At 38.0% G+C, this 17,255-nt stretch overlaps 2 protein-coding genes across 22 annotated transcripts in view; one reads left to right on the top strand and one right to left on the bottom strand.

Annotated features, from left to right (window-relative positions):
• MED21 (mediator complex subunit 21) overlaps nucleotides 1–17,255 on the bottom strand; it is a 1,150,573-nt gene that overhangs the window by 516,096 nt on the left and 617,222 nt on the right. The window contains exon 1 of one of the 20 annotated variants that reach the window (XM_050746772.1): nucleotides 15,907–15,911. The exons of 12 other annotated variants lie outside the window; for them this stretch is intronic. The gene's annotated coding sequence lies outside the window, so the exon portion shown is untranslated. 7 more of the 20 variants (XM_050746773.1, XM_050746775.1, XM_050746776.1 and 4 more) reach the window with 7 other exon arrangements.
• The window catches only part of ITPR2 (inositol 1,4,5-trisphosphate receptor type 2), a 495,967-nt gene that overhangs the window by 299,439 nt on the left and 179,273 nt on the right, over nucleotides 1–17,255 (top strand). The window lies entirely within an intron of this gene.

The raw sequence follows: 17,255 nt of genomic DNA, 5'->3' as shown, positions 1-17,255 counted from the left end.
GAAAAAATCAAGGAGCGTTTTAAAAAGCCACTATTTATACTTGTCTGCTGCCGAATTTCTCTACAATTAGCTTCTGCTCCAGTTTATTACACATGACCGGTGTTATGTGATAAATGAATGGTTAAAAATGAGTTATAGACTTTAATGTGAAAATCTTTTGTCTGATTTTATTGTTCACTGCTGTTACCCTCAGTACATTTATTGAAATGTCTTACACACTTTAATGCTGTAGTGTGTTATGCATGTTTGTACTTCTCACTGCCTCCGATATTTCAGTGGGCAGAATACAATGAGGTGCATTAGGAAGGCCCAATGAATATTTATGGTAATCCAAGGGAACCAGACACAGAAATGGACTTGCTTGGTTCCCAGACCTCTATCTTTTATCTTACTCTTAAGGGTATTTAAGATAAAAACAATTTACTGTAATTGATTTATTTTACCAAATCTACTTAGCATTCAGTGGCTATATCCAAATCTAAAAATATTGATAGTTCAGCATTAAAAGTGGGTTTAAATTTAATCACAGAAGAGTTTAACTCTGAAAAGATTTATGATTTATTTTGGGCTTTTATCTATCATCAACTCTTCTTTGCTGAATGTAATTTTTATGACTTCATATTTATAAATTAGACAGTTGCATTAAGAGAACTCAAAATGACAAAAGAAAATAGTTCTGGAAAGAATTATTTTTTTTCTGAATGTATTGGTACAATCCTATGTAGATATACTACAGTGTTTGAGAAAGCTACATAAACATGGCCTTTCTACCTACAACCACATCCATAGTATTTAGGAACCCAGTAGGGGAGAGTTGAAGGCTGAGGCTGACTTCAGAGAATCCTACACTAGGCAGAGTTCCTGGAGTTGGAGTCCAAAGTAGGATACCTTATGTGTACAAATAATAGCTGTCTTGATTCTAGTAGTTCATAGCCCCAATTGGGGAGCCAGAGAACAATGGTCTTCTTCCTACATTTACTTCTGACCATCAAGAAAGTAAAAATCTCCAGGATTCATGGGGAAAATGATCCTCAGTGAATAGTATCATCGGATGATGATGACTGTTGGCAACACAAACAATGAATTTTCCAAAATACAGACGCAGACACAAGAGAATAGTCCAAATAATTTCAAGTATTCTGTGGCTTCTGGGCCTGTCTTTGTGGACTTCAGGTGTAGAAAATTCCAGAATAAGTGTTTGAGATGTTAGCTGGTTTTTTGACCCCATACAAATGAGAAAGCAAAGTATCATCTATAGTTTCCTGGCTATATACAACGATTTAAAATGAACTTGGTCAATCTGGCTCCGTACACAGACCAAATATGGCATTTAAAGTAACCTCAGACCGTGTTGAGAGTGCTGATCTGGGACACTGAGGCCCTTGCTACATCACATATTGGCTGTGGGATCCTAGGACCCTTGGCTCTAACCTGCATCATCTGTTAAATTAAATTAAAATCCCAATTGAGCCAGGTGAGCTTTTGAGGTCTGTATCCTGATTCTCTGATCTCCTTCTGTCTTATGGATTTAGATTCTTAATGGGACTACAAAGCATATAAATTCCTTTTCAGAAATATAGGAGGTAGACTTAAACTGCAAAAATAAAAATTTGATTCGATGCCTATCATGTGCCAGGAGCTATGCCAGTTACTGAAGATACAGTTGTGAAAGAAAACAAGCCAGAATGAAAGGGCAAAGTCCATTCTTATATTGGAGCTTACATTCTGGAGGGGGAGCAGATGATACGTAAATAGATCAACAAATACACGTCAGGAAGGGGTAAATGCTGTGATGAAGAATGCACTAGCCATCATGTATTGAATCTTTATAGGTACCAGGAATCATTTTAAGGATATTAGACGTGCTTTATATAGAGATTTGATCCTCACATTTCAATGTCCATTTTACAGATGGAAAAACTGAGGTTTAGAGAGATTTGGTTATTTTACTTGTTCCAGGTTCCACAGACAGAACCAGCCCATGACGCAGCTGCCATTAGAACCCAGGCAGTGTGGTTATAGGATCTTTAATAGAAAACTATTCTGCTACCTGTCTCAGGATAAAAGGAGAGCAAGAAGGCTGAAGAGAAATGGGGTTTGTGTTTTGTATGGTGTGTTGAGAGAATGCCTCTTTGACAGGGTCCTGTGTGGCAGAGACTGAGGAAGGCCACACAGCCATCCTGGGCAGAGGAAACAGCACACACCCAAAGATCTGCATTAGCAGCTGGATTCCTGGTTTGAGAATCAGCAGGGAAGCCAGTGTGGCTAGAAAGGGCTCAGTGACAGGTAGCACTAGGCCGTGAGATCAGAGCAGTGGGAGAAGGGGCTGGATCATGTAGGCCCTTTGTAGGATATGGTAAGAACTTTGGTGTCTCAGAGTTTCTAAGCATTAGACAGAAAGCCATTGGAAGGTTTGAGTATAGGAGTGAGTGAAATCTGATCTATGATTGGCAAAGACTACTGTGTCAGCTTAAGTGTAGCGAGTGCACTTAAGAGGGCAAGAGTGAAAGCAGAGATAATTTTTAAGAAGTGATTGCAGTTATCTAGGTGAGACATGATGCGGGCTTAACCTAGGGAGACAGTGGAGGCAAGAAGTTGTAGGATTCTGGATGTGGAGTGAAGTTTGAGTGGACAGTTTTTGAATGTGAGGCTGAATGTGAGATAAAGGAGAACGAGGAGTCCAAAATGTCTCTAAGGATTGCAGCATGAGTAACTGGAAGAATGGAAGTGCCATTTGTTGTAAAGGGGAAGATGAAAGGAGGAACCTCACCCACTCTGTACCTCCAGTGCACAGCACAGCACAGCACAGCACAGCACAGCACAGCACAGCACATGGGTTCAGTATGGAGCTGAACTAGTTAGGCATGGAATTACTCCTATTCCTGCCAGGTCTCCTCAAACAAATACCAAAGTCCAGGACAGCGAAGTTTAGTGGAGAAACCTTGTCCCCCTTTGCATGATATTCTGAGCATCCCGATGACAGCAATGTCAAAAGGGAAAGTGCACTTTTAATTTGGAGGGAGATTGAATCTCATTTACAATAAACCTGAACATAAAGATGTAATCAACATTTCATTCTTGTACAATGTAAAGAGTTATTTTAAGCACGTATTCAGTGACCTGTGAAGAAATGGTATTTCAGTACAACTTCTTCCTTCAGGTTCTCATACTGATGGTCATTGTTATAAGTGGCTAAGAAAGATATGGCAGAGGACATGATAGGATAGAAACTATTTTTCTGGGATAAATGCAGTGTTCCTCGAACATACAAGTGCATTGAATCTTATATTTACTTTTGTAGCCCTAAACAAAAGTCCAACATCCTTTGTGGTTCTATTTCAAACAATTTATTAGTGTTAGGGCTTGCAGAGGCCCCAAGGTAACATCCGTCTCTCAGGAGTGGGAACCATTGAAAGTCATAGGAGTCATTCAGGTTGACATCAAAATGTCAGGTTCATAACTGGAATATGCAACCGGAAAACATGTCTTGAGATCTGTGGGTGTGTTTGCTAATATTTCCCCCCAACCTAATGGCAACGCCAGACTCTCCAAAGGGGCAAGCCTCTTAGAATATGGCAGAGAGCAGTTCAGAAGTCACCTGCTCTTGGGGTCAGGCAGAACTTGGGGAAGACTTTGCTAAGCATCTCTTATTCCTTCTTTCCAAACCACCAGTCACGTAAGGCACTTCCCTTTTCCAAGGGAGGCATGAGTGAGTGGGCAGAGAGAGGCCAAAGGCATCACTAGCAGAAGTTCCTCCACCTGGGGCACATGAGGTAAGGAGAAGGGCACTTCCCTACTGACCTTTCTCCATTGGGAGCTTTATCTCATTACGTAGTAAGTTGTCATTACCTTTATCCATGCCAAGTTCGTGTTTCTGTGGGAAATATTGTAGGTCCGGACACCTTGCTTTATTGTATAGGAGAAGTATGTCTCAACTTGTTTTCCCACAGAGGCATATCTGATGAATAACAAACCATCAGTATTGGTATCTCATTAGCTGCTACCACTAAACTATGCATTACTTCCAGTTTCACTGGTGCCAAATCCATTCTTTTCTCTATGAGATTGAGAACTATTAATGTAGATATGTTTCAGTCAAGACTAAGGAATGTTTCTATGAAATGAATATTTGGAATTGAGTATCTCAACAAGTCTACCAGTATACCTGAACTGAAAGGGATTCCCCAACATGCCAAATATTCAGCTATACCAGAACTCTACTGATTGGTGGTGTAATGTTTTGTAGAATTTTCAGAATTTGATGACACTTTCTGGCATTCTATCATCATCAACAACAGCAAACATTTATCAAAGGCCTTCTTCCTACAAAGTGCAATGCCAAGTCTGAGGACACACCAAGAAGTATCAGTTGTCTGGACACAAGAAGTCTGTACTCCAATACAGAATATATGCCACATGGGTACATGTGAAAAGTAAATAATATAAATGTACCCTATAGTACCTGCTGAGTGGATTACATCAGCATTACAGGCAGAATGTTAAGCCATGCACCAAAGACATTTTTGACAGATTTGGGATGACTAAGCCATTTCCTAGGAATTGTTCATAAAGCTTGAGACACTAGAAGTGAGTGTTAACTTTTCAGGAATAGATCATTAGGGGCTGTTTGGTACTAGGATATTTCATAAAGAAGGTAGAAATTGAGCCAGGCTTCAAATATCCCAGGACTGAGTGTTTGGTTCTCTTGTCCACTCCATCTGCGTTCCTCTTATTAATAAATAATATCACCATCCATCAAACTGCTCACCAAAACTTTAGGTGTCATTCTTGATTTCTCCTTATCTCTCGCCCCTTATGGAAAATGCATCAGCTAGTCTTGTTGATTTTACCTATAAGTGTTTATTGAATACACCCAGCTGCCTGTCTGCCCTGCCACCCCCTTGTCTAAATCCATTATCCTGGTCCAAGAAACCATCATCTCCTGCCTAGACTACCACATGACCTCCTAACTCTTCTTCCTGATTTCAGTATTTGTAACCTCCAATCCTTTTTTTTCCCATAGAGTAACAGTTGTAAATAGTAAATCAGATAATGTCATTCTTCTTAAAAAAAACCCTTTGATGTTTTCCTATTGCTCTTTAAAAGAAAATGTACACTTCTTACCAAAATTAGTAGGACCCAGCACAACACAGCTTGGGCCATCTTTTCAACCTCTTTCCCTTATTATAGTGTAGTGTAGTCACAGTGGTGTCCTTTCTGTTCCTCAAACAGAATCACCTCTTTCTATGTAGAGGTTTTGCATTTGCTATTCCTTCTGCCTGGAATGCCATTCTCTTGGCTATTTGTGTGCCTGACTCCTTTTATGTTTTTTAGGTCTCAGTACTAATGTCACATTCTCAGCTTGACAACACTGTCTAACATAACTTCCCCCGTTCTTCTCTATTACAACATCTTATTCATTTTTTTCATAGCAAATTTCAGAAAATGTACGTTTTTTTCTTATTTCCATGAGTCTAAGAGTCTTGTTTATTACTCTAGCTGCAGTGCATATCACAGTGTCTTGGACTACCCAATAAACACTTGTAAAATGAATAAATAGTGCAGCTGATATAAGCAGAGAGGAAAGAAAGGGGACATTCTCATCTGGGTGAGAGTGTGAGCAAAGAGCTGGAGACAGAGTGTGCATAGTATTGTAGAGAGCAATACCCGAGTTCTGCTCAAAGGACTGGAGGAGTCTCGCAGGAATGCTGGCAGTGGTGGCTTGGATTGGAGGTTGGGACCTGGGATTGAATTATAGTGACTGAAAGTGAGACAGTCTAATGGGTAGGTACAAATTGTGTTCAAAGAAGGAAACGGGAGAAGTATCATGTTAAGCAGTAGGTCTGATAGGGTGAGCCCAAAGTTATAGAGAGAAAAGATTAAATACTAAACAACATCAGGAAGGAACAAGGCATAGTAGGGAGAACAAGGGTAAGTGAAAAATGTTTTGTTCAGGATGTGGTTTGTGAACAAGTCATCTAGAGTACTGTTCTTATTGAGAGCAATCCTATTTATATGGTGTAAAGTTTTGTTTCAGTAGTACTGATATATGAATTTGGAGAATAAAAACAAACATAGAGAGAGGGTCTTAAAGTCAAAGCTGGATGGATGGAATTCACCTTACAGTCAGTCAACTTGAAGTTACTGAGGAAATATTTTTGGTTAAGAGTGACTCTATAAGATTAATCCTGCTGGCCGGGCGCGGTGGCTCAAGCCTGTAATCCCAGCACTTTGGGAGGCCGAGACGGGCGGATCATGAGGTCAGGAGATCGAGACCATCCTGGCGAACACCGTGAAACCCCGTCTCTACTAAAAAATACAAAAAACTAGCCGGGCGAGGTGGCGGGCGCCTGTAGTCCCAGCTACTCGGGAGGCTGAGGCAGGAGAATGGCGTAAACCTGGGAGGCGGAGCTCGCAGTGAGCTGAGATCCGGCCACTGCACTCCAGCCCAGGCTACAGAGCGAGACTCCGTCTCAAAAAAAAAAAAAAAAAAAAGATTAATCCTGCTGTGATATTTTTGGTTACAAATGCTGTAGGTAGAGATGCTAGGAGGAAAGGATTGTATCTGTCCAGGTGAGAGCTTCTGAAATGTATTTCTAAGTCTGTTTCACTTAAAAAGGATATACTTTATATGTCTGTCATAAATCCCATACTAAAAAGTATTCAAAGGAAGTTGTTACAGAATGAAAGACATGAAGACCTGAACTTTGGGAAGCTTTAGCAACAGAAAGTTTGGCAGGGATATTAGATTATCTCTAATTTGCCATCCCCTCCCTTCCATGCCCACACTCTCCTCATGGTAGTGATATCCATATTTTACAATAAAATATTTGGAAATTTATTCATCCTGCTTCTTCCCTGAGATGGTGAATGGACGGCCTGTAGAGCTGGGCTGCAATATCACAACTCATCACTAGGTGTCACCCTCTCACCAATGACTTATTTCACTCAGTTTCTGGGGTTTATTTTTAAATTATATAAATGTTTTATTTTTATTCCATCTATATTTTGAGTTCTCACTCCATAATTATAAATAATTTTTTGAGTCACATGAAATCAAAGCAAAAATTTTCTAAATCTGGTTACAGTAACAGTCACATTTTGTTTAGAATTCTCTTTTAGTGATATTTTTATACAATTGATAACCTGCTTAATTTTAACTACTGTAGTATTACACTCTTTATTTTGATAATATTTTAATAGTCGGTGGAGATATAAACAAGTCATGGCATCAGAATATATCTGGTTTGTGTACTTTGTTTTCAGCCCTTGTATGGATGAAACCGATCTCTCTTTTTTTTTTTTTTTGAAAAAATCTGCAGACACTGCCATGTACCTGAGTTTAAGATCTTGTATATAGACCTGTTTTTTAAAAATTTAAAAAAATGTGGGTAGGAATTTGTTTAGCATGTATTGTATTTCATTATCAATTTTAGAGATATTTTTACATTTGGGCAAAACATTAGCAGTAAAATGATAAGAAGGCAAGGGTAAATATTTTTATACATATATAATGGTTCAATATTTATAAATCCAATGGCGTTACTTAAAACCCAGATGTATCTAATATTTCATAGTTATACATATTTTTTGATTAATCCCTGCAAATAAAATGATGAGTATATGAGGTTTAGAATGTATAGTACCCCCTGTGGCTCATGTTCAGGAATATCTGGCTCATGTTTGTCAATTGGTTATATTCTATGTAGTATCTGAAATATATTATTCCCACATCTTCCCAATTTGAAAACTCATTTGAAATGGCAGAGATACTATTAGATAGCCTTATTCATTTGAAAAATTGAGTATTTGAAATTTGCTTTCTCTGTTGCTTGCTTAGAAGCATCTGTGTTACATATGCCTTCTATTCTGTTATAATCTTGTGTGCTGTGTGACTGGTTTTAATGAACTGTTTCTACCAGTAGGGAAATGGTCCCTGTTTTATTTGCTGCTATGAAAGTCCCAAAACATGTGACAGTACATGTGAACACTCCGTGCAGATTAAAGCTGCGGGGCATGATTGGAGGAGACACAGACTGCCAAGCCACTGAGGCAGCTCTGCCAACAACAGCATGTGATTATGTAACGCCTGCAGTGTCTGGCACTGTGCTCCACTGGAGACACGTCACGTGTTGTGCAATACTCTTGGCCCTGAAATTCAATTAGATTGCTTTGAACGATCCGTGAGTCTGCATGAGATAAGCTTTTACTGCTCTACACTAGAAAGCAAATGGGTTGATTAGCTGCACATAAATTGATAAATTGCCATTGTAATTCCAGCAAGGATATTTGCATTATGTATACATCATCATGCCCCTGAAGAACTGAGTTTAAGCATTATATAACCTGGATAAATAATGTGGGGGTGGGCGAGTACCAACCTTCACAAGTAGAGAAAAATGTTTTCTTACAGACAGTTAGCAGTAGGCTTTTTAAAAAATAGATTTTGCCATTGTTTTTGAGAATCTGCTTAAAAGGCTGCTAGTATTTTATTTGTCAATGCAATTATCTATGAGTGAGATTAAAGAAATTGATACAGTGATAATTTGGTGGGGGGAAGGAAGATTAGTGAGAAAAAGTGTTAAATTGTGAGTTCAATTAAATTAAAACTAAATTGTGAGCTAAAATGGCCTTTTAATAATGAGCAAATTAACTTTTTGTGAGATTATAGCTGATCAATTTAAGGAACCATCAGAAATTAACCCTATATTGTTTGGTTGAGGCTTCTAGATACATTTTTACAAAAAGATTTGGGATAAAAGAAGAAAGGTAATAGAAGTTGAGAAATCGGGGCTTGGGAAAGAAGTTGAGGATTATTATCATACTAGAGGCTTAAGAGCCTCTGGGAAACAACCAAAATCAATGATATGAGCTTGGCTATCCACCTCCCTCTACCTCTGTTTTGCTCCAAATGGGATTACGTTTTTTAACCAAAAGCCCTGGCGAGATGCTCATTAGAATTGTTCAGACACTGAGCTGAAACCAAAGGCATCGAAATGTTATGCAGAATGCTTCCATTTTGTTATATCAACAGGGATTAGGTGTACAATTCTTTTGTGATTTTAGGCAAAACAGTCTTGAACTGTAGCAAAACCGGTGTTGTTGGGGTTTTATTTTCGCTGTGGAAGAATGGCTTTTTTTCTTCTATTCTTTGAAAATCTTCTCAAGAATTTGCTTAAGGTAAATTCTTATATCCTGATTTTAATGTGAGTAGATTATTTTCTAATATGTACTAAAACCCAGAATTTAACAATTTTTCAATTTAATAGATTATCTAAATGACGTGTGAGATTTAACTTGCACAGTACTTTCCCATTCAGTTAATTTCCGCAACTATCTGCCCTAGGTATTATTCCATTTAACCAAAGGGAAAACGGATGCATCAAGAAGCATAATGAACTGCTTGGGGTCACACTGCTCAGAGGTGACTGAATAGGGGTTGCAAAGCAGATCTTAGATGTTTTTTTCCACTATCATAATGGTCCCCAAATACTGACCCACAAACTGGGACAAGTAGGGCCATATTTTGAGGAAATCCTGATTTATTATGTCTAATAAATAAGCCTGGGGATATATAGTTTTAAAATAACTTCCCAGGTGATTGTGATACAAGATCAGGATTGGTGGCTACCTCATGTCTAATAGTCTAAGCTACAGAGATAGCATTAGAACATCTCTATGCTGTATTTCTGATGTGTGTGTGTATAAACAGGATGAACACTGTATAATATCTAAAAAAACTTCAGGTAATTAAATTAAATCACTATTGTACAGGTTGGTTAACTGAAGTTTTGAGTATTTATACTATATAGCATTCATCCTGTTTATTCAAATCAAATTGTAAAAACATAGTTTATTCTTTTTGGTTCTTAGTAAAACTTTAATAGAAAATATATCTTGCTAGAATAGACATAAAATATTCTGTGTCTGACACTGTAGTATTTTATAATAGTCAAAAGAATATAGTGGGAAATGTAATTCAGTAAATGGCATCTGCTACAAAAAGGCTAGCCTCCAGGTCTTAAATTGATGCTAGTTGGAGTAACTTTGTTAATGAGTGAATTCAGAGTTGGTTTAATGAGTTGGTGATAGAGGGATAACTCATTATCATCAGGGAATGTAACTCGCTGCTGCATCTTTGCAAAATAATAAAAAGGGACTAGCTAATCCCTTACCCTGACATAATTGAGTCTGGCTTTGTTGTTGTTGTTGTTTCCTTTCCTATCTGCATCTATTAACGATGAGATATGATCCATCACTGTTGGGGATGGGACTCCCTGAGCATCTCTCCTTTCTTCATTCCTCCCTCCCACTCTTTTTACAAAGATCGTCTTGTTTGTACCACAAATATTTGTTTTAAAGGAAAGTGTTTGAAAAGGCCAAATTAAGTCTGTGAACCTACATGCTTCATGACCAAAGCATTCTGGCTCAAGCTTTGGAAAGACTCCAGAGGGGCCCCTGACTGCATATAATGAATCTGAAAAATGTTGACAGTTAATAACAGGGTACACGCAACTTTGCAGAACATGTATTTTCTAGAAACGCATTCTTAATGGTTCAGCTGTCATAGTGCATTACCAAGTATATGATTGACAGCTATTAAGGTATTTTTATCTTAAATTTTAGTATTTATATTACATAATTAATAGAAATTATTTTTCATGCTTTACACTTACAAAAATAAATAATAATAAAGTATCATGGTTTTCTGAAACTCAGTTAAGAGTGTGTAAACTTTTCTTTACAAATGAACTAAATATTAATGACAGTTTTATATAACTATTGAAAATACACCACCTCCCAAAAAAATCTTCAGGTAATAAAATAAATCAGCATTATACATGTTGGTTAACTGGAGTTTCTATTTGTGTATTTATACCATAGAAAGGAAGCTACTTAGGGGCAAAATCTGTCTTTAATGTACTTTCTTTCACAATGACTCATATTGCTACTTCAATGTGATGTTTGGTTCAAGAAATAATTTATCCAGATGCTCTAAAAAAGAACACCTTATATTCCTTACATAAACTAATTCTACTTGATTCCTGACTTGTTCTGCTACAATTTTTCAAAGTTATATCAGCTTATAGAAGATCCACACCCCATAAATATCTAATCAATCAAATTCATATATAGATATAGTATGTGCTTAAAAAATAAAGAGAAAGCTTTGCTTGGTTGGTCTATCAATCAGGTTTGAATCAGGAGACAAAAATCCACAAATTATTTTAACAAAAAATTTAATATGAAGAATTGATAGCTAGGAATGAAGAAATGAAAGATGAAAAGAAAATACTAACGTGACACAAAGATAGCCATTTCATGAAGCAGATCTCACCCCTACATCAGGAGCAAAGAGAAGCAACTTAAAACTTGGATGAGAGGTCCCATGTGGCTGGAACTCAGACTTTGGGGACCACTGGCAAAGGCCAGGAGCAGCTATTTCTGAGGGAAAGGCATGTTGGAAAAACTACAGACTGCGTTACTTGTGGCTTTGAGCAGGAACCACCCTTGCCAGAATAAAGTGTGTTTGGAATGACACTCACAAAATAAGAAGCAAAAACAGGAAGTCAACAGGAAGCCCATAGGAAGCAGAGAAGAGGAACAAGTCTCTTCTTCCTTCCTGGAGTCTCTTCTTCCTCCCAGGTTGCATGCAATCTCCCTCTCATACTTCCTGCTGGCAAAGTCTATCCTAGATCTAGCCAGCAAAGCAGAAATGTGATCTATAAAATTTCAGCCCCAAATCACAAGGGCCAGTTTGGAGCTGAGAGGCAATAGCTCAGTAACTGGTATGTTTCTCTGACAATGTTAAGAAAACTATCTCAATTAAAAGTTATTTTACATTTAATTTTTGAGTAGGTAATATACTGCATAGTACCAAAATGTAACAAGAATAGTTTCTCTCCCACCTGCATGGCCCTAACACCTTGTTCCCATCCTCCCACCTACCTCCCAGTCAGATAATCACTATTATTGGTTTCTTATGTATCTTTTCAGAGTTCCTTTATGTATATATAAGCAAACACAATATGTATATTTCTGTAATATCACTTATCATACCACCATTTCACACCTTGTTCTTTTTACTTAATATATCTCATTCATTTTGCCATATTAGTTCCTAGAGAACCTCTTTTTTTTCTAGTTTAAATGTTTTATTTGAATAATTCTGTTTTCTTTTTTTTCTTTTTTTATTATAGTTTATGAGGTATCAGTAATTAGGAGAACATCTTTATGTTTTAAGCCTCATTACCTTAATAAATTCTCTTACTGTTTTCAGTAGTTTTTCATTTTATTGTCTTTGGTGTTCACAGGACAAAATGACATCATCTGCAAATATTGATGGTTTCTAAATATTTTGTCCCTACATCATTTATCTCTGCTAATTGTTTTGGCTTGTACATCCAGCACATGTTAAATATTAATGATAATGAACATCTTTGTTTCTATCCGGCCTTATTGAGAATGCCTTTAATATTTCCCATTAAGCATGATGCTGGCTTTTGGGACAAGATAAATATATTTTATTTTGTTAAAGAAGCATCTATTTATTATACTCATTTTTAAAATCAAAATTGAAATTAAATTTTGTCAAATGGCTCTTCAGCATCTATAAAGCATAATCATAGGACTTTTGATATTTTATATACATACTATATTTCTGTAAACTTTTTATTTTGTTAGCGATTTCCTAATATTTCTAATATTGAGCCATCTTTGCATTCCTGAAATAAATTCCACTGAGTCATGGAATTCACCAACACACACACACAACCACACATGTGTGTGTTTGTACACAATGATACCTATAAAAATATTGTAGTTTTTTTTATTGTTGATCACTATTTGTTAGGTTTTTATTTGTTTCATCGGAAGACTTTGGAAGTTTTTCTTATTTTCTTCTGCTCTGAAACAGTTTAAAAGTGCTGGATTGATCTTCTCTTTGGGAGAAGTTCCCTGTGAAACTATCTGGGCTTGGTGCTTTTTGGGCTGGTTGCTCTTTGACAATTTTCCTTTATTTATTATGTGAAAATGGTCCCTTTAGATTTTCTGTCTCATTTGGGTTCAATTTTGATAAATTTTATTTTTCTAGAAAATTATTCATTTTATGCAGTCTTTCAAAAAAGTTTACGTAGTTGAAAAATCTTGTTGATCATAGAAAATCTTATGATCATTTAATTTTTTTCTGTTTCTTTAGTTATTTCCTTCTTGCAATGTTTTACTTAGTATTTCAGGCTTTTCTTCTTTCTTTACTAGGGTTTCTGCTGGTTAATCTGCTCAGAAAGCAAATTTTTTCAAAATGTATTTATTAGTGCTATTTATGTTTCTTTTCAACCTCGTTACACCATGCTTCTATATTTAATAAGTTGGTTTAAAATTTCTCTATTTTTTATTTTTGGATATGACATTTATTTTTGTTTCTATGGATGTTTTGAGGATACAGATTTTTCTCTTAGCGCTACTTTATTTTTTATTTGTATGTATTCCTGCCCCCCTCCCCGACATTTATTTTAGGTTCAGGGGTACATGTGTTTGTTATATTAGGTAAATTGCATGTCGCAGGGGTTTAATGGATAGATTATTTTGTCACCCTGGTAATAAGCATAGTTCCCGATAGCTAGTTTTTAGATCATCACCCTTCTTCAACCCTCCATCCTCAAGTAGGACCCAGTGTCTGTTATTCCCTTCTTCGTGTTCATATGTACTCAATGTTTAGCTCCTCCTTATAAGTGAGAACATGGGGTATTTGGTTTTCTGTTCCTGTGTTAGTTCGCTTAGGATAATGGCCTCCAGCTCCATCCATGTTGCTGCAAAGGACATGATCTCATTCTTTTTTAGGGCTGTGTAGTATTTCCATGGTATATATGTGCTACATTTTCTTTATCCATTCCACCGTTGATGGATATTTAAGTTGATTCCATGTCTGTGCAATTGTGAATGATGTTGTGATGAACATCCTGTATATGTGACTTTATGTTAAAATAATTTATATTCCTTTGGTCTTATTCCCAGTAATGGGATTGCTGGGTCAAATGGTAGTTCTGTTTTAAGTTCTTTGAGAAATCTCCTAACTGCTTTCCGCAGTGGCTGAACTAGTTTACATTATCCCCAGCAGTGTATAAGTGTTTCTTTTCTCTGCAACCTCTTCACCATCTGTCAGTTTTTGTTTTGTTTTGTTTTGTTTTGTTTGATACAGAGTCTCGCTCTGTTGTCCAGGCTGGAGTGCAGTGGTGTAACCTCAGCTCACTGCAATCTCTGCCTCCTGGGTTCAAGTGATTCTCCTGCCTCAGCCTCCTGAGTAGCTGGGATTGATTACAGGCATGTACCACCATGTCTGGCTAATTTTTGTATTTGTAGTAGAGATGTGGTTTTACCATGTTGACCAGGCTGGTCTCGAACTCCTGACCTCAGGTGAACCACCCGCGTTGGCCTCCCAAAGTGCTAGGATTACAGGCGTGAGCCACCATGCCTGGTCAGCATCTGTTAGTTTTTTACTTTTTAAAAATAGCTTTTCTGACTGGTGTAAGATATCTCATTGTGGTTTTGATTTACATTTCTCTAGTGATTAGTAACATTGAGCATTTTTTCATACGCTTGTTGGCCACATGTATGTCTTCTTTTGAGAAGTGTCTGTTCGTGTCCTTTGCCTGTTTTTTTAATGGGGTTGTTTCCTTTTTGCTTGTTAATTTTGTTTAAAATCCTTATAGATTCTGGATATTAGACCTTCATTGGATGCAGAGTTTGCAAATATTTTCTCCCATTCTGTAGGTTGTCTGTTAAGTCAGTTGATAGTTTCTTTTGCTGTTAGCAGTACTTTAGTTGCATCCCATAGCATCTCCCTATATACAGTATTTTAATTATTATTGTTTTTCAGAAAGTCTCTTTAGAATTTCTCTCTTCTAACAGTTATTTAAGGAGAGTTTATTTTCTAGATGCAAAGGATCTTTTAAAGTTTAAAAAACTAGTTCCTAGTTTTCTCATTTGTCATCGATGTTATACTCTTTAAATATTCTTACATTTAAGATAATTATATTACAGTATATATTGTAAAACTATTTATTAACTTCCATTTCTTTTGTTTCCTTCTTCAGATCTCCAATTATGTATGCCGAGTCTTCCATTCACTGTCTTTTTTCTTTTACGTTCTCTTTTAACTTTTGAAGAGATTTTTGAAATACTCATTTTATTTTTTTCTCATATCTATCCTCTGCATCCCTTTGTTTGCTGTAGTGTCGAGCTTGTTTGTGTCCCTTCCAATTATTGATTCATTTCCAAAGAAATACTTTCTAAGTTTTCATCTCCTACTATTTTTTCCACAATTGCTTCCTGAATTTCTTATCTCTTTGCTATGCAGCATTCCTTTATAGACGTGATTTCATCATCATGTTAAAGATGCACGTCAAAAATTTGTTATAATGATTTTAATTTGTTTGTATAATCCACAAGTGCTATCTATTGATAAGCTTTGCTCTTGCATCTCTCACCTTTCCCTTCCCCTTTATATCCCTTATATATATTCTTTCCGTTGATACAACCGGTAATTTATGGGAAGTCTTTGAAGACCCCCAAAGTGCTTTTCTTTTCTGCTGTCACAAAGCAGGAGCACATCCTAAAAATATGGCTACTCTGATGGTATCTTTCATAACAGTAGTTCCTCAGCTTCCCTTCCCTCCCCTCCCCTTCCTTCCCCTCCCCTCCCCCTCCCCCCCCTCCCCCCCCCCCCTCCCCTCCCCTCCCCCTCCCCTCCCCTCCCTCCCCCCTCCCCCCCCCCCCTCCCCTCCCCCCCCCCCCCCCCCCTCCCCTCCCCCCCCCCTTCCCCTTCCCCCCCCTCCCCCCCCCCCCCCTTCCCCCCCTCCCCCTCCCCCCCCCCCCCTCCCCTCCCCCTCCCCCTCCCCCCCCCCTCCCCCCCCCCCTCCTCCCTCCCCCCATCCCCTCTCCCTCCCCTCCCCCTTTTCCCTCCCCCCTCCCCTCCCCTCCCCTCCCTTTCCCCTCCCCTACCCTCTTTTCCCCTCTTCTCCCCTCTTCTCCCCTCTCCTCCCCTTCCCATTCCCCTTCACTTCCTTTCCTTCTTCTTTTTTATTTTCTTTTGAGACAGGGTCTCACTCTGTCACCCGGGCTGGAGTTCAGTCGTGCAATCATGGCTCACTGCAACCTCTGCCTTCACGGCTCAAGCAATCCTCCTGCCTCAGCCTCCTAAGTAGCTGGGACTACATGCTCATGACACCACACCACCACACCCAGCTGTTTTTTTTTTTTTTTTTTTTTTTTTGTAGAGATGGGATTTTTCCATGTTGCTCAGGCTGGTCTTGAACTCCTGGGCTCAAGCAGTCTGCCTGCCTCAGCCTCCCAAAGTGCTGGGACTACAGGCATGAGCCACCATACCCATCCCCTCTGCATTTCTGACATTGCCTTTTATCCCCCTAATTCTGACTTCTGTGGATACAAATATGAGTTGCAGCTTTGGTGTTTCTTGGTGGGCTCCTTCACTTCAGGAGACAGATTTTTGCCTTAACTTCCTGGGGCTGCGGCTGGGCCATGTGGCCACTCTCAGTGCTTCTCTGTACTTTCTCCTGCTTGGCTTCTGCCTGATGGCTGCTGATATGGGCAGCTCTTATATGTCTTCTGTAGTTTATGGATTATATCTGTCTCTTCCTTTTGCTGAAAACTGAGTTTTCAGGCTTTTGTTTTCTTCTCCTTCTTTTTGTTGATTTCCACAGAAGTATAATGATACTGAATTCATTAGCCATGCACATACCAGAAGTCAGTATGGGCCTTAAGGAATAGCAGTTTAATATCAGGGCTTTGGTAGTTTACACAGGCAATACAAAAATTATAGCAGGTGCTGTTCAAATGTGGAAGTAAAATAATGTTCACACTTGCCCCAGAAAATCACTACAGAAAATGAGAGACATGCTGCTTTTCTCTTTTTTGCCTTTCATTTATTTTAAAGAAAAGTTTTAGTATTAGAATTTGGTGCTAATATTTGAGCATTCCAAGAACATTACTTTCTTTGATAAATGATGCAAAGTTCCTATTTTCTCCCTGTGTCTTTTAACTTATAGATTCTTTTTTCTTGTTATTTTGCTGATACTGGAGTAAACTGGTTCAATCTGAGTAAGATCTTGTAGACCCTGTTTTTCACTGTTCTGTTGGTATTTTGCTACTGAGGTGGAAATTACTCTGTGTATTTGTTAAACTACCTGGAATTTAGGAGGATAATTTTCCATCATCTTACTTTTAACTGATGAGAAAAT

The sequence above is a fragment of the Macaca thibetana genome, chromosome 11 (assembly GCF_024542745.1).
Source record: "Macaca thibetana thibetana isolate TM-01 chromosome 11, ASM2454274v1, whole genome shotgun sequence".
NCBI lineage: Eukaryota > Metazoa > Chordata > Mammalia > Primates > Cercopithecidae > Macaca > Macaca thibetana.
Note: the sequence above shows the minus strand (reverse complement) of the source record. Positions and strands in the feature narration are given on the sequence as shown.